This window comes from Schistocerca serialis, chromosome 5 (assembly GCF_023864345.2).
Source record: "Schistocerca serialis cubense isolate TAMUIC-IGC-003099 chromosome 5, iqSchSeri2.2, whole genome shotgun sequence".
Taxonomy (NCBI): domain Eukaryota; kingdom Metazoa; phylum Arthropoda; class Insecta; order Orthoptera; family Acrididae; genus Schistocerca; species Schistocerca serialis.
The window spans coordinates 706,322,912-706,340,519 of NC_064642.1; the positions used below are offsets into that span (position 1 = coordinate 706,322,912).

The 17,608-nt window shown below is 44.2% G+C and overlaps 1 pseudogene; it reads right to left on the reverse strand.

The window, feature by feature from the left end:
* Positions 1–1,903: 1,903 nt before the first annotated feature.
* Positions 1,904–2,021, reverse strand: LOC126482440 (5S ribosomal RNA; annotated as a pseudogene).
* Between the last annotated feature and the right edge of the window lie 15,587 nt (positions 2,022–17,608).

The window sequence follows — 17,608 nt, forward strand, 5'->3', positions numbered from 1 at the left end:
CTTTACCGATTTTCAAATTTGGTGTAGAATCTACGGGTAGCCCAGCAACGGATAATATTGAAGCTAAATGACGACAAATTCACAGGAGATACTGAAAGAATATTCGTCACTAGCCGTATTACATCAGTTTCGTGCACCTGATCCGTCAACTATAGGGCCTGCAGTGATAAAAATTCATAGGGAAAAACAGAAGCTGTTGTGCCCAATGGTTGAATACTTGTATGCTATAACGCAAGTTGATGCTTTACAATTAGATATCGACGATATATGAATATACAGGGTGATCGTGAAACGTTATTTGGACCTAGTGGATACAACTTTGTGGAAATGTTTGGTCCGTCTAACTGCTACGAATCATTAACGATTAGTTATTCTTATGCGGTGAGCGCAATCAAAACAAGAGCGAACCGTTGGCACGTACGACCTGCTGGATATTCTACTATGTGCAACCACCGTACACTGTAAGTACTACATATCGTAACATCACCCTCTTCGCATCGGTTTCTTTTTTTTACTTTAGGATAATTCGTGATTGTTACATAGAATGAGCCCCTCTATTACACTTTATTTTTAATATCAATACACCTGTGCACAGAACTTAAGGACGAAAGCAACTTACGCCTGATGTGTCACAGCCTTAAGAGTGTAGGTTGATGAATCTTTCACCATCCATAAAAAGAACAGCTACATTATAGTGTAGAAGTTAACTGAAACAAATATGCAATGATACGATCAGAAATGACTCTTCCATTCAAAGACAATAATTACGCTGCAGATATCACTATTCATGATGATCCCTTGGACAGTAGGCGGAACGTTGTTCTTAATAGGATGTGTGATCACAACAGACATCAATCCAAACTCTGCAACGTGCTCTCATGCTGGCCACAAGTTTCCTAAGGACTTCTGGTGGTAGAGCGTTTCATTCCTCCACTAGCTGACAACTACTGGGCGGTCGTTGGTAAATGTGGGCGTACTGCTACAATATGTCTGCCCAATGTATCCTGGGCAGGTCAGTCCATTCGCCGAATATCCTATCCTTTCAAGAGTTGCCCAACCTGCACAGTTCGGTGCGTTCGCGCATTGTCATCCATAAAAATGAAGTCAGGACCCAATGTACCCCTCAAAGAACCACGATTGGGAGGGAGTACAATGTTACAATAACGTTGAGCAGTGAGTGTGCCGTGTTCACGTGTTCAGAGATCTGGGGATTAGTACGCCAAAACAACATTTGCCTCTCCACACCTGGATGACCAAAATAATCACCTTCAAAAATGCCCCTGATTGCGTTACATGTTCTCACCTTTCGCCATATGAGGGTACATCCAGCACTGTCGCATAACAGAAAGCTGTGAACTTATGAGTGAATGTCATGGAATCACGTTGTTATTGTTACTGGTATTCTCGCTCCCCACCCTCCCCCCTCCCCCTCACCATCCCTCGCCTCTTAGTGTTGCTCACAGTGGCAAGACTGACATTCTTCAGCTTTTGTTTTAGAATCATGCTTCTTTGTTAATTGATCAGAAGGAAGAAGGATGTTGACTTAGGGCAATATTTCCAAGGCATCACAATTTAAAATCACCAAACATACTCAGAATTACTGAAAGTTGCTACTATTCAAGCACGGAAAAAACGGCTGTTAGTGATGTAACTGCTGCCTTCAGCTCTCGCATCAAATAAATTCGAACTCTACCTCCGTCCGAACAGGCCTTGGAAGGCCCAACGGTACCGACCGGCCGCCAAGTCATCCTCTCAGTACAGGGGCTTCACTGGATGCGGATATGGAGGGGCATGTGGTCAGCACACCGCTCTCCCGGCCGTTGTCAATTTCCGAGACCGGAGCCGCTACTTCTCAGTCAAGTAGCTCCTCAGTGTGCCTCACAAGGGCTGAGTGCACCCCACTTGCCAACACTGCTCGGCAGACCGGACGGTCACCCATCCAAATGCTAGCACAGCCCGACAGCGCTTAACTTCGGTGATCTGACGGGAACCGGTGTTACCACTGCGGCAAGGCCGTTGGCTAAATAAATTAGAAAGCCTTTGAAATTTCTTCTGTCATGCAACTTTTTCTTATCAAGCACTATTTAGATGTTTCGCTGAGAAAAATGGCAAGAAATTTACACTTCGCTAATTTTGAATGATGCATAATGCTTACACAAAAATTAGTAGCTGTATCATACTTTCCTACACGCGAACGTACCAAATCATTTTTAATGTTATTACCAAGCGAGTTCATTGTTGCCACTCGCTTCTATTTTGTCCTGACTAATTTCCTCGACACCGTATTATTACAGTTTCTGGCTGATTCTTATTGTCTTATTGTACGCAGCGTTTTTTTTTTCTTCTTTTACTTTCAACATTTAAGGCCTGGTTGGGATCGAATCCGGGAACTATGACATTTTGAATAAGTTAAAGAAAATGAAATACCTTGTTGGGAACTGGAACATTCTTTCAGCTCCAGTAAAGAGTCTGACAGTCAAATGGCTCTGAGCACTATGGGATTTAACATCTGAGGTCATCAGTCCCCTAGAACTTAGAACTACTTAAACCTAAGTAACCTAAGGACATCACACACATCCATGCCCGAGGCAGGATTCGAACCTGCCACCGTAGCGGTCGCGCGGTTCCAGACTGAAGCGCCTAGAACCGTTCGGCCACAACGGCCGGCTGTCTGAAACTCCAGGAGTACTATTGCTCCTTGTTGAATTCTAACCTGCAAACCCAGAGAGATGATTAAGAAACAAGCTACCGCTCATTGTATTTTCTGCCTCATGTTTGTCACATGATCCAGTATTGCTGTTGCAGACAAGGCTTAAAGTCCAACACGTGTACAATGGCTGCAATTATTGACTAGTGAGTGAAATGAGCCACGTACCATGTGTATGATCAGTGTTTGGTTGCTAAGAACATACAGGGTGTTACAAAAAGGTACGGCCAAACTTTCAGGAAACATTCCTCACACACAAATAAAGAAAAGATGTTATGTGGGCATGTGTCCGGAAACGCTTAATTTCCATGTTAGAGCTCATTTTAGTTTCGTCCACCTACGCTCAATGGAGCACGTTATCACGATTTCATACGGGATACTCTACCTGTGCTGGTAGAACATGTGCCTTTACAAGTTCGACACAACATATGGTTCATGCACGATGGAGCTCCTGTACATTTCAGTCGAAGTGTTCGTACGCTTCTCAACAACAGATTCGGTGACCGATGGATTGGTAGAGGCGGACCAGTTCCATGGCCTCCACGCTCTCCTGACCACAACCCTCTTGACTTTCATTTATGGGGGCATTTGAAAGCTCTTGTCTACGCAACCCCGGTACCAAATGTAGAGACTCTTCGTGCTCGTATTGTGGACGGCTGTGATACAATAGGCCATACTCCAGGGCTGCATCAGCGCGTCAGGGATTCCATGCGACGGAGGGTGGATGCATGTATCCTCGCTAACGGAGGACATTTTGAACATTTCCTGTAACAAAGTGTTAGAAGTCACGCTGGTACATTCTGTTGCTGTGTGTTTCCATTCCATGATTAACGTGATTTGAAGAGAAGTAATAAAATGAGCTCTAACATGGAAAGTAAGCGTTTCCAGATACATGTCCACATAACATATTTTCTTTCTTTGTGTGTGAGGAATGTTTCCTGAAAGTTTGGCCGTACCTTTTTGTGACAGCCTGTATATCAACCTGGCTGGGGCATAAAATTTAAGTCTACGGTCGTGGAGCTCGTTCTGTTAATTTAAGCTAATTTTTTCCTTCGCCAAGACGAAACTGCATTTTGATCAGGATAAGTAAATCTATGTGCTAGGGCATCCTGTAAGTGATACTTTGTGCAAAGAGCGTCTGGTGTTACACTGATATTCTGCACCTTCTTTTTTGTTGCAACGTTGCCATTGATTATATCCAACCGAGCGGATTTGACACTTGAAGGCAAAAATATTTGATGAACATTCCGTCAGACTCTGTTCTTGTCTGTCACTGAATAACTTCTGTAAAGTACGTGTACTGGCGAGTGCAGAAAACTTGTTGGTTTCAAGAAGTTGTGGAATGGTGGAGAGATTCCTCCTGCAAGTAATTTGCCGTAACGAAAAACTACTGCACATAACGCAGCTGAGGTTCTCTTTCAGGCATGAATAATGATGGAGACATGTCATCTGGCCTAGAACAATTGAGCAAGGTTTTTGTCACATAACTTCTACTGGCTGATGAGAAACTGATCATGCATTGGGTGACCCTGCAGACTGAGGTCACCAGTGACAAACACGATACTGCAGTGTCACTACCCAGTTTTCAGTAAAATTCGTGAGGAAGCCGCCACGAATTGTTGCAGTAGCAACTGCGGATTGGTAAGCGCAATGTGGCGATATATTGGTCAGAATAACACATACGCAAAAGGACTGCGTGATGGGCCACCGTGCTTGGCGAACCTGCACCGCTCATCGGTAATAGCCAGAGCGGGCAGGACGATGGCAGCACACCAGGGCAAGGCCCACGTTGTGAGCTCTGTGACCAGGGGCTGGGTAATACCGTAGCGCAACAAATGCACCTCAGAGTCGTATAAATAGGAGCAAATTTTGAGGCAGATTCATACTGAGTCCAGCAGCTCACCACGGTGCCAGGTCCATGCTAGATGACCAGACGACTGGGGCTCCGCCAGTTGCAACCAAGCGTTCGAGACGAGGTCCAATCAGCCACTTACTGCACCGAGTCTACTGTCCACGTCTGCCGTCGCCAAACTCCTGCCCTGTGCTCAGCAACCTTCACTCTCCTGTGTGGTGTACGCGAGCGGAGCCTGAGTCGTCAGGTGCGACCGTTCCACAAAGGGACGCCGTCGCAGGAGAAGTGGGAGAATCCCACTGACGTCAAGGCTGTGGCCTTCTGACAGGCCAATGGCCGTTGCTCGGCCTGATGTCAGTATCAAAAGGGGGCCTCATGTGCATGTTCTCACCAAGGCCTGCGAGCCGACGCTAGCCAGGGTCGTCAGAGTGCGGACTGTCTACCTCACGTTACTAACAACGTTACGTGTATCTGAAGTTAAATAAAATATTTCTCGACAAGCAGAGAGTGGGCCCACCAGCCCGCCACTCTGCCACGTACCCTACTGAGTGTCGTCTGCACTCAACAACACGAGGATTGACTGAAAGGGAATGCCTCCACCTTCGTAACTCTTCAACAGTTGGCAGCATTGGTATGCGGCAGGTGCTGGGTTGCTCCGTAGCCTTTTTCTCTACAGCTCCAGTTGGCGGGAAGCCTTAGCATTGAACACTTGTGTTGTTACAATGTAAAGTATGGAAACCTGCGCAGACGGTCGGTCAACGCGATTTAAGCAACGTGCAGTCATTGGATTCTTGACAGCAGAAGGTGTCACCCCAAAGGAGATTCATCAGAGAATGAAAGCAGTTTATGGTGATTGTGTTGATGTGAGCACTGTGAGTCGTTGGGCGAGTAAGTTCAAAGATTTTGAGGCGGGAACATCTTACCTGCGTGACAAACAAAGAGTTGGACGTCCTGTGACAGCAACCACCTAGTTTCACAAGCAAAATATTGACAGATGGATTCAGGACGATCGTCGTGTCAGTCAGAGAGAAATTGCAAGCACAATCGGCATTTCACAAGAACGTGTGGGTCACATTATTGCTTTGCTTGGCTATCGGAAGATGGGTACCCAGATGCTGACTCTTGAAATGAAAGCAAACAGATTTGAAATTTTCCATTAACTCCTCTTGCATTACGAGAATGAAGGTGACGCCTTTCTCCATTCAATTGTGACAGGAGACGAAACGTGGACACACCATTACGACCCGGAAACGAAACGTCAGTCTATGGAATATCGACACAAAGACACATCCCAGAAAAAGAAATGCAAGACGCAGCCCTCAGCTGGAAAAATCATGGTCATAGTGTTCTGGGACGCAGATGGTGTTATGCATGTTGATTTCCTTGATCGTGGAACAACAATACATTTAGAGCGGTACATCACAACGCTGCGAACTCTGTAACGACGGCTAACAAGGGTCCGAAAGGAAAAGGGAAATGTTTTCCTGCAGCATGACAATGCCAAACTACACACTTCAGTGCCACCATAGCAGAACTTCAGAGACTGAATCTCACCACTGTATGGCATCCTCCATATAGTCCTGATTTAACACCATCTGACTTCCATCTGTTCCCGATAATGATGGGGACATCATTATACTTCTGATGAAGACGATGAGAGAACTGTGAGACTGTGGTTGCGGAAACAGATTATCGACTTCTTCCGTGACGGCTTCAGAAAACTTGTTCATCGTTGGCAGAAATGTATGCAATTGGCTGGTGATTATGTGAAAACTGAATATTGGCAATTAAAGATCACTTCTAAGGATTATTTCTGCGTTTGATTTATTGAAATATTCCCATCCAAACCCAATTAACGAAGGTGGAGGCATTACTTACCATTCAACCCTCGTACAATGGAAAATTCAGTTCCATGAATAACAGAATGGGGGAAAATGAACAAAGCTTCTATGCAGAACCAAATCAAGAGACCAGTCTGATGTCTTTAAGATGAGAGGAATTCAAGGATTCTGATATCAGTCTGAGGGTTGTCAGCTGGTGAATTGTGATCTCGTAGAGGATTCTGACCTTCAGAAGTATTATAATTTGAAGTTCGTGCTGTGGGACTCTGATTTGAAGATGATTGGCAGAGCAGTATGAGACCTATGAGACTTCATTCTGGGAATCGCACAGGATATCCTTTCAGGAGATTCTCATGCATCGTGTTAAGCGATTCTTGTGCTGTTTTACATAAAGCGTTTTGACTTTCCCTTTTAGACCCCTGTGAGCTTCTTTTCTATTCATTATTCAGATTTCGAATTTGATTCATTCATTCCAATGTCTCTTGTCGCTTTGTGGCATCCTCATTTTCCAGAATGAATTTTCACTCTGCGTGGCGTGTGAAATTTCTTGGCAGATCAAAACTGTGTGCCAGACTAAAGTCAGATCTTTCCTCTCGTGGGCAAGTACTCTGATGACTGGACTATCCAAGTACTATTTTCCGTTTTGGAGTGCTGTGAGCCTATTTTCTGCTTAGTTTTCAGATTTAGAATCTGGTTCATTCATTCCAATGTCTGTTGTCACTCATTTTCCAGAATGAAGTTTTACTCCACGTGGTGTGTGAAACTTCTTCGCAGATTAAAGCTGTGTGCATCTTCATAGCTGTACTTCTGTCGGTACCTCATCTCCTATCTTATGAACTTTACAGAAGTTCTGCTGCATTCCATGCAGGACTAGCACTCACGGAAGGAAGGATATTGTGGCAGCGGTCCCGGTTCGAGTACATGTCGAGCACGAAGTTTTAATCTACCAGGAAGTTTCATCCTCATTTTCCACTCCACGTCGGATGGTCTTTCTTGTAATCCGATACTTGAATCTTTAAGCTTCTGATTCTGGGCCTCTCATCTGATCTCAACTTCCAAATGCAACATAGACACCTCTTCTGTGGTCTAATTATTGAAGAGAACAGACACCACAGGTTCTTTGGGACATTCTGCAAGGAAATACCACTGCGTCGGTTGCTGGGCTGCATTTTATCTGGAGAGGGATTTGGTAGGAAACGCAGAATGAGAAAACCGTTAAACTGCTTTGTGCGTCACCTCCAAAACTGCGCTACATGAAAATGGAAACTGCTATGAACTGACGGCCACGGGACACCACGAGAGATTCAAAAGGAAATCAACACATTGCGCTGACATCACACCAGCCGCCCATGCCTTCATGTGCCACCGACTCTGGTCCGTTTGTCGCCAAGACAAACAGACCTCATCTTTTTGAGGGAGTTAATCTAGAAGAAGGTATTAGCGACCATAATGTCGTTGTGGCTTCTATGTCAGTGGAAGTTGCAAAAACAAAAAAAAAAAAAAAAACAAAACAAAACAAAAAAAGAGAAAAGCCAAAGAAACAGCGTGGAGTTTTCTTGTTTGAGAAAGCAAATAAAAGTGTTATTAATGAATATCTTCATAGTCAGCTCCAAGCATTCACCACCGCGCACGAAGATATTGAGCATCTTTGGTTGGAATTTAAAGGTATTGTCCACCACGTGCGAGAGAAATATGTGCCTAGCAAAAATATAGGGGAGGGAAAGGATCCACCTTGGTACAACAAACATATTAGGAAGCTGCTGAAAAAGCAGAAAATTTTGCACAGTCGTTTCAAAAGTAGTCACTGCCCCGCTGAGAAACAGAAATTATGCGAAATGAAAAGAGCTGTCAAAAGGTCAATGTGAGATTCTTTTAACGAATTTGAAAGCAATATTTTACCTGCAGATTCTAAAAATAACTCCAAAAAATTTTGGTCATACGGAAAATCTATGAACGCTACAAATAATTCAATACCTTCTCTTGCTGACAGTACGGGTAATGTAATGGTTGATGATATACAGAAGGCCGAAATTCTAAACCTAGCTTTCAAAAACTCGTTTACGGAAGAGAACTACAGCACCATTCCCCCTTTCAATCATCGAACAAACGCAAGGATGGCTGACGTTGTGTTTAGTGTATCTGGGATTGTAAAACAGTTAAGATCCTTTGACGCCAGGAAGGCATCTGGCCCAGACGGTATCTCTGTAAGATTTTATGTTGACTATGCTACAAATATAGCACCATTCTTATCCATCATCTATCAGAGATCATTGGAACAGCGGGAAGTTCCGCGGGACTGGAAGAAGGCCCAGGTCATAGCAATCTATTAAAAGGGTAGAAAATCGGATGCACATAATTAACGGCCAATTTCACTGACATCGATTTGTTGTATTATCATGGACCATATTTTGTGTTCAGACATAATGACCTTTCTAGACTCTGAGAAGCTCATCTGCAGAAACCAGCACGGTTTTAGGAAACAGCGGTCATGCGAGACACAGCTGACGCTCTTTGTATGTCACTTACAACAGGCTCTAGATACCGGCTCCCAGGTTGATGCCATATTCCTCGTCTTTCGAAAGGCGTTCGACTCAGTTCCGCACTATAGCTTGCTCCAAAAAGTGCGCGCTTAAAAACGGTCTGTCCGATAACAATTTCAGTTGGATAGAAAGTTTTCTAACAGACAGAGAGCAGTATGTCGTCCTGAATGGGTAGACTTCAACAGAAACAACCGTAACATCAGGTGTGCCTCAGGGCAGGGTTAATAGGTCCGCTGCTTTTTACAATTTACATAAACGATCTGGTTGATGGTATTGACAGCGGCGTTAGACTGTTTGCCGAGGATGCTGTAGTCTACAGGAAAGTAGTATCACACGAAAGTTGTGAACAAATTAATGAGGATTTGCAGAAATTAATGCGTGATGTAATGACTGGCAGTTATCTCTCAATATTAGTAAGCGTAACCTACTGCGTATAACAAGGCGAAAATCCCCATTAATGTACAAGTACAAAATAAATGCCCAGTCTTTGGAAGCGGTAACATCCGTCAAGTATCTGGGTGTGACTGTTCGAAATGATCTCAAATGGAATGATCAGATTACACAAGTAACGGGCAAGGCGAACTCTAGATTGCGGTTTGTTGGTAGAATCCTGGTTGGCTCTGAGCACTTAACATCTGAGGTCATCAGTCCCCTAGTACTTAGAACTACTTGATCCTAACGAACCTAAGGACATCACACACATCCATGCCCGAGGCAGGATTCAAACCTGCGAGCGTAGCAGTCGCGCGGTTCCGGACTGAAGCGCCTAGAACCGCTCGGCCATCGCGGCCGGCGTAAAATCCTGAAGTGATGCAGTCCTTCAACAAAGGAAATTTCTTACAATACGTTAGCTTGTCCAGTCTTTAGAGTATTATTCGTCTGTATTGGACCCCTACCAGTTGGTTCTCATTCAAGAGATTGAGAAGGTCTAAAGAAGAGCGGCAAGATTCGTGACTGGTACATTTAGCCATCGCGAGAGCGTTGCAGATCTCATCGAAAGTTTGAAGCGGGATACACTTGCAGATAGACGATGCACTAAAGGGAAGGGGCTGCGCATTAAATTCCGAAACCCGACCTTCGTCGAGGATGTAGAGCATATATTATTACCACCAATTTCAAATCGCGCAGTGATCACCATTCAAAGATAAGGAAAATTATATCTCGTACTGAGGCCTTCAGACAGTCGTTTTTCCCTCGTGCGTTTCGCGAGTGGAACAGAGGGCAGGGGAAATATGACTTTGGCGCGGATTGTGCTCTCCGCCACACACTGCTTGGTGGCTAGCGGAGTATATATGAAGATGGGATGAGGTAAAAGTGGTTAATCGCCCTCTTCCCTCGTATGTGTCCAGTTACCGAGTTCTGTCTATGTCTAGTCAAATCGGCCCTGATTGTTTTGTACCGACGAGTTGTACACAACTGGTCGTATAAATAAAACGAGGAATGTACTACGAGGTGCATTCAAGTTCTAAGGCCTCCGATTTTTTTTTCTCTGGGCTGGAAAGAGATAGAAACATGCGCATTGTTTTAAAATGAGGCCGCGTTCATTGTCAATACGTCCCAGAGATGCCAGCACCGTACGGCAGATGGAATTTTACCGCCAGCGGCGAGAATAAGAACTGTTTTAAATACTTAAAATGGCGACGTTTTCCTTACTTGGACAGCGTGCAATCATTCGTTTTCTGAATTTGGGTGGTCTGAAACCAATTGAAATTCATCGACAGTTGAAGGAGACATGTGGTGATGGAGTTATGGATGTGTCGAAAGTGCGTTCGTGGGTGCGACAGTTTAATGAAGGCAGAACATCGTGTGACAACAAACCGAAACAACCACGAGCTCTCACAAACCGGTCTGACGACATGATCGAGAAAGTGGAGAGAATTGTTTTGGGGGATCGCCGAATGACTGTTGAACAGATCACCTCCGGAGTTGGCATTTCTGTGGGTTCTGTGCACACAATTCTGCATCACGACCTGAAAATGCGAAAAGTGTCGTCCAGGTGGGTGCCACGAATGCTGACGAACGACCACATGGCTGCCCGTGTGGCATGTTGCCAAGCAATGTTGACGTGCAACGACAGCATGAATGGGACTTTCTTTTCGTCAGTTGTGACAATGGATGAGACGTGGATGCCATTTTTCAATCCAGAAACAAAGCGCCAATCAGCTCAATGGAAGGACACAGATTCACCGCCACCAAAAAAATTTCGGGTAACCGCCAGTGCTGAAAAAATGATGGTGTCCATGTTCTGGGACAGCGAGGGCGTAATCCTTACCCATTGCGTTCCAAAGGGCACTACGGTAACAGGTGCATCCTACGAAAATGTTTTGAAGAACAAATTCCTTCCTGCACTGCAAGGAAAACGTCCGGGAAGGGCTGCGCATGTGCAGTTTCGCCAAGACAACGCATCCGCACATCGAGCTAACGTTACGCAACAGTTTCTTCGTGATAACAACTTTGAAGTGATTCCTCATGCTCCCTACTCACCTGACCTGACTCCTAGTGACTTTTGGCTTTTTCCAACAATGAAAGACACTCTCCGTGGCCGCACATTCACCAGCCGTGCTGCTATTGCCTCAGCGATTTTCCAGTGGTCAAAACAGACTCCTAAAGAAGCCTTCACCGCTGCCATGGAATCATGGCGTCAACGTTGTGAAAACTGTGTACGTCTGCAGGGCGATTACGTCGAGAAGTAACGCCAGTTTCATCGATTTCGGGTGAGTAGTTAATTAGAAAAAAAATCGGAGGCCTTAGAGCTTGAATGCATCTCGTATATTCTCGGAATTTCCGAGAACATTCTCAGTTTCGCATGAACAAAGCGAGTTGGAGAGTGTACTTCACCTGGGAACGTTCTGAGCTAAAGTAAAATGTAGGGGAAGTTGTTCAAAGCGAAGAGCATTTCGTATGAATAAAAAAGAGAAGCTTCTCACAGACAGAGGAAATTCTTCGTTTTTTGAAGTGAGCTCTGTAGTATACTTCGAATTGAGTAAGTTTTGTTGAGATTAAGTTTTACCGAGTTTTTTTAATAAAAATATCAGAATTTATGTTACTCGGAAGACGAAGATTTATGTATTCCAAAGAACTACTAAAGACAAGAACTGTGAAGTTTATACGGGTTTAATGGGAAAAACGTTATTTGGCTGGCGAACTTCCTTCCTGAAAATAATGAGGGAATAAGGGCCGTCTTCCCAGACGAAGCGAAAATATAAACGTTTTTGTGCTATTTACTAGAACCAGATTTTCTGACTGATATGCGAAAAGATTTAGGTATGCATCAGACAACTGTACCACTGACAGTTTCAGAATTTCATCATGTTTCTGACAGCGCAAATCTTATATTTTATTATATTAGAAATAAGTTCGCTGCTCAGATAAATTAATAACTGGTTTATTACAAACCTTGAGATCTGTTACTCGCAAGGAAACTACACGGGCGACCTACCGCTTAAGTACTCGAAGCGCGAGCCGACTATTATGCGTCGTATTTAACCAAAATTATCTCGTGTTAAAAAAACTGACGAACTTCTGGTTTGAAACAGACAAAAATATGGTGCACTCTTAAGATTTACTTCATATAGTGTGTCCAACGAACTTCAGTAACAAAAAAATTACCAGCCTGTCAAAAATTGGGAAACATTGTCAGAAAATGCATTTTCGTAAACTAAAATTTATTCCATTATGCCTTAGCGTGGTGCTACAGCAACGTTCCATTACTAATATTTAAAAAACAGTCGTATGTTGCAGAATGTTCTTTATTAATTTAAGAACAGTTAACAAAGAACATTCTGCAAACTATGACCGTTTTTAAATAGTTTTCGTAAACTGCCCCTAATTGTCTTAATCAATTGTTGCCGCACATAAAAGTAAAATGGAAACACAGCGCAACTCTTCCAGAACACACCGATACCAGTTCCATATCTGTACACTGAATGGTTTGCATCTTCATATTTTCAAGGCGGAATGACTGTTCCATAAAATTTCGAGCGTGCAGCCTCATAAATTTCACTTCTTCTAATATTTCGGCTGTATATCGTCCTGCCATCTTCAGAGTGAGCCGAGGTGACTGATGCTCCAGCACTTGTTCCGTCCTTTTAAGCCCACGGATATCTGGAGGGCGAGCTTCCACACTTGAGAAGAGTTTTTGAAGTCAACGGTTATTCTCCACAGCAGATACGTAAGGAACTACGAGGTGCATTCGAGTTCTAAGGCCTCCGATTTTTTTTCTCCGGACTGGAAAGAGATAGAAACATGCGCATTGTTTTAAAATGAGGCCGCGTTCATTGTCAATACGTCCCAGAGATGCCAGCACCGTACGGCAGATGGAATTTTACCGCCAGCGGCAAGAATGAGAACTGTTTTAAATACTTAAAATGGCGACGTTTTCCTTACTTGAACAGCGTGCAATCATTCGTTTTCTGAATTTGCGTGGTGTGAAACCAATTGAAATTCATCGACAGTTGAAGGAGACATGGAGTTATGGATGTGTCGAAAGGGTCGTCGAGCAGATGCGCAAAACTATAGACCTATATCTCTGATGTTGATCTGTTGCAGAATTTTAGAACATGTTTTTTGCTCGAGTATCATGTCGTTTTTGGAAACCCAGAATCTACTATGTAGGAATCAACATGGATTCCGGAAACAGTGATCGTGTGAGACCCAACTCGCTTTATTTGTTCATGAGACCCAGAAAATATTAGATACAGGCTCCCAGGTAGATGCTATTTTTCTTGACTTGCATAAGACGTTCGATACAGTTCCGCACTGTCGCCTGATAAACAAAGTAAGAGCCTACGGAATATCAGACCAGCTGTGTGGCTGGATTGAAGAGTTTTTAGCAAACAGAACACAGCATGTTGTTATCAATGGAGAGACGTCTACAGACGTTAAAGTAACCTCTGGCGTGCCACAGGGGAGTGTTATGGGACCATTGCTTTTCACAATATATATAAATGACCTAGTAGATAGTGTCGGAAGTTCCATGCAGCTTTTCGCGGATGATGCTGTAGTATACAGAGACGTTGCAGCATTAGAAAATTGTAGCGAAATGCAGGAAGATCTGCAGCGGATAGGCACTTGGTGCAGGGAGTGGCAACTGTCCCTTAACATAGACAAATGTAATGTATTACGAATACATAGAAAGAAGGATCCTTTATTGTATGATTATATGACAGCGCAACAAACACTGGTAGCAGTTACTTCTGTAAAATATCTGGGAGTATGCGTGCGGACCGATTTGAAGTGGAATGATCATATAAAATTAATTGTTGGTAAGGCGGGTACCAGGTTGAGATTCATTGGGAGAGTGCTTAGAAAATGCAGTCCATCAACAAAGGAGGTGGCTTACAATACACTCGTTCGACCTATACTTGAGTATTGCTCATCAGTGTGGGATCCGTACCAGATCGGTTTGACAGAGGAGATAGAGAAGATCAAAAGAAGAGCGGCGCGTTTCGTCACAGGGTTATTTGGTAACCGTGATAGCGTTACGGAGATGTTTAATAAACTCAAGTGGCAGACTCTGCAAGAGAGGCGCTCTACCTCGCGGTGTAGATTGCTCGCCAGGTTTCGAGAGGGTGCGTTTCTGGATGAGGTATCGAATATATTGCTTCCCCCTACTTATACCTCCCGAGGAGATCACGAATGTAAAATTAGAGAGATTAGAGCGCGCATGGAGGCTTTCAGACAGTCGTTCTTCCCGCGAACCATACGCGACTGGAACAGGAAAGGGAGGTAATGACAGTGGCACGTGAAGTGCCCACCGTCACACACCGTTGGGTGGCTTGCGGAGTATAAATGTAGATGTAGATGTAGATGTAGTGCGTTCGAGGGTGCGACAGTTTAATGAAGGCAGAACATCGTGTGACAACAAACCGAAACAACCTCGGGCTCGCACAAGCCGGTCTGACGACATGATCGAGAAAGTGGAGAGAATTGTTTTGGGAGATCGCCGAATGACTGTTTAACAGATTGCCTCCGGAGTTGGCATTTCTGTGGGTTCTGTGCACACAATCCTGCATCACGACCTGAAAATGCGAAAAGTGTCTTCCAGGTGGGTGCCACGAATGCTGACGGACGACCACATGGCTGCCCGTGTGGCATGTTGTCGAGCAATGTTGACGCGCAACGACAGCATGAATGGGACTTTCTTTTCGTCGGTTGTGACAATGGATGAGACGTGGATGCCATTTTTCAATCCAGAAACAAAGCGCCAGTCAGCTTAAGGGAAGCACATAGATTCACTGCCACCAAAAAAATTTCGGGTAACCGCCAGTGCTGAAAAAATGATGGTGTCCATGTTCTGGGACAGCGAGGGCGTAATCCTTACCCATTGCGTTCCAAAGGGCACTACGGTAACAGGTGCATCCTACGAAAATGTTTTGAAGAACAAATTCCTTCCTGCACTGCAGCAAAAACGTCCGGGAAGTGCTGCGCATGTGCTGTTTCACCAAGACAACGCACCCGCACATCGAGCTAACGTTACGCAACAGTTTCTTCGTGATAACAACTTTGAAGTGATTCCTCATGCTCCCTACTCACCTGACCTGACTCCTAGTGACTTTTGGCTTTTTCCAACAATGAAAGACACTCTCTGTGCCCGCGCATTCACCAGCCGTGCTGCTATTGCCTCAGCGATTTTCCAGTGGTCAAAACAGACTCCTAAGGAAGCCTTCGCCGCTGCCATGGAATCATGGCGTCAGCGTTGTGAAAAATGTGTACGTCTGCAGGGCGATTACGTCGAGAAGTAACGCCAGTTTCATCGATTTCGGGTGAGTAGTTAATTAGAAAAAAAATCGGAGGCCTTAGAACTTGAATGCACCTCGTACAAATGAAACCAACAGTGGGCATACGAATGCATAAGAAGACACTGAATTTTTTAAATCTTTGGCTTTTCTGCCATACGTCGGGAGCCTAGCGTCAAAAATAGGATGGATCCTCAGTAAACACAAAGTGAAAATGATTTTTCGCCCTCCACCAAAGACAGCAGCACTCCTGGGTTCCGCTAAAGATGATTTGGTGCTTCGGAAGCCTGGGTTTTACGAGATCCCCTGTGAGTGTGGCCGTTCATACATCGGACAGACGACAAGTACAGCCCATAACAGATGCACAGGGCACCGCAGGTACACCCGGCTCTTACAACCTAATAAATCGTCGATGGCACGGCACTGTATTGATAGTGGGCACTCTATGGTGTACGATAACCTCGAAATTTTAGCCTCGACTTCATCTTTCTGGGACTCAGTAATGAAAGAAGCAATTGAAATTCGGTTGGTGATGAATTTAATTAATAGAGATAGCGGCTTCAGCTTGGACAAATCATGGAATCCGGCATTTTCTGTGATAAACTCACAAAGATGCGGCGACGGTGCAGCTCGCAGTGATACATCGATATCACCGTGTGAATCGATCTTGCAGCCACAGATCTAATTCATGCATGTGTTATACCCATGGAGGTAAGAATAGAGGGAGACGCCGTGACGTCACAGCTGTGAAGCTATGTGAAGCCGAGGGTAGCCATCTCAGTCCGACCAAAACATTGCTGCTGTAAGCTTGTGTGCATAGGCTTGTCGCTCGCTTTTGGAAGGATTTTGCGCTATTATGGTGACTTGTGTCGTGTTCGGATGTACGAATCGTTCTGATTGTGATGCGAAATCGAAGGGAATAACATTTCATGTGTAAGTTGTCTCGTTAAGTGTGATTTTACAACTTCATTGTGAATGAACGTATGCTACATCGGTACTTGTACTATAGCGTGTTTTTCTCCTGTATGATTTTAGATTTCCTAAAAATGAAAGTCGGAAAGCTCTGTGGGAGAATGCCGTGAGGAGGACGAATTGGCGTGCGTCTAAATGGAGCACTATATGTTCTCAGCATTTCAGAGAAGAGGACATAGACCGAACTTCCCTTTCAACAGTAAGGCTCCGAGAAAATGCTGTACCATCAGTTTTTCCTACACACCCAAAACATTTGCAAAAGGTATGTTAATTCAAAGAATTAAATTCTTAGTTTTCATGTTCACGTTTCAGTATAATACGCACGTATCGTCGATAATCGAAGTGTTGAGTAACTCACTTTGTCTTCATCATGTACCAAATTAAAAGCTAACACTACATTAACTGGTGTAAAGTATAGGCCTAAACAGGATACTGTGTAGATTTGCCATTCTATGTACCGTATTTCAGTAAATATTGGTGGTAATGAACAGTGTTTCCCAGTAGTGTAACGTAACTGAAATATCCCAGTAAGTATTACAAACAAGATGTATTTATGGGGCTTTGGAGGGAGGGTATAGCTAACTTAGTTTTCCTAGCTATTCGAAATATTACATTAAAAACTATTTTTAATCAGAAGAAACGCGGAATTTCGCCTTTACGAGATTTTATTTTGAACAAAAAACTTTGAAACAACCAATCTGATGACGTTACATGCGTATATGGTGCAATTAGAAACTGTAATACACGCAGCGCTACAGCACACTGGCAATGTTTTGGTCAGAGTGTCGTGGCAGCGAATCACGCCCCCATGGCTTCAAAACGTAGTACGGCTGGGATACGTAGCGCCATCTCCCCTTATTCTTACCTCCATGGTTATACCTCTTTGACGACGATCAACCTCTCTGGCGGCTTGTGTATCCGTGACCGCATGCACAGTAGCGCGGTCGGCGGGTTTAAAA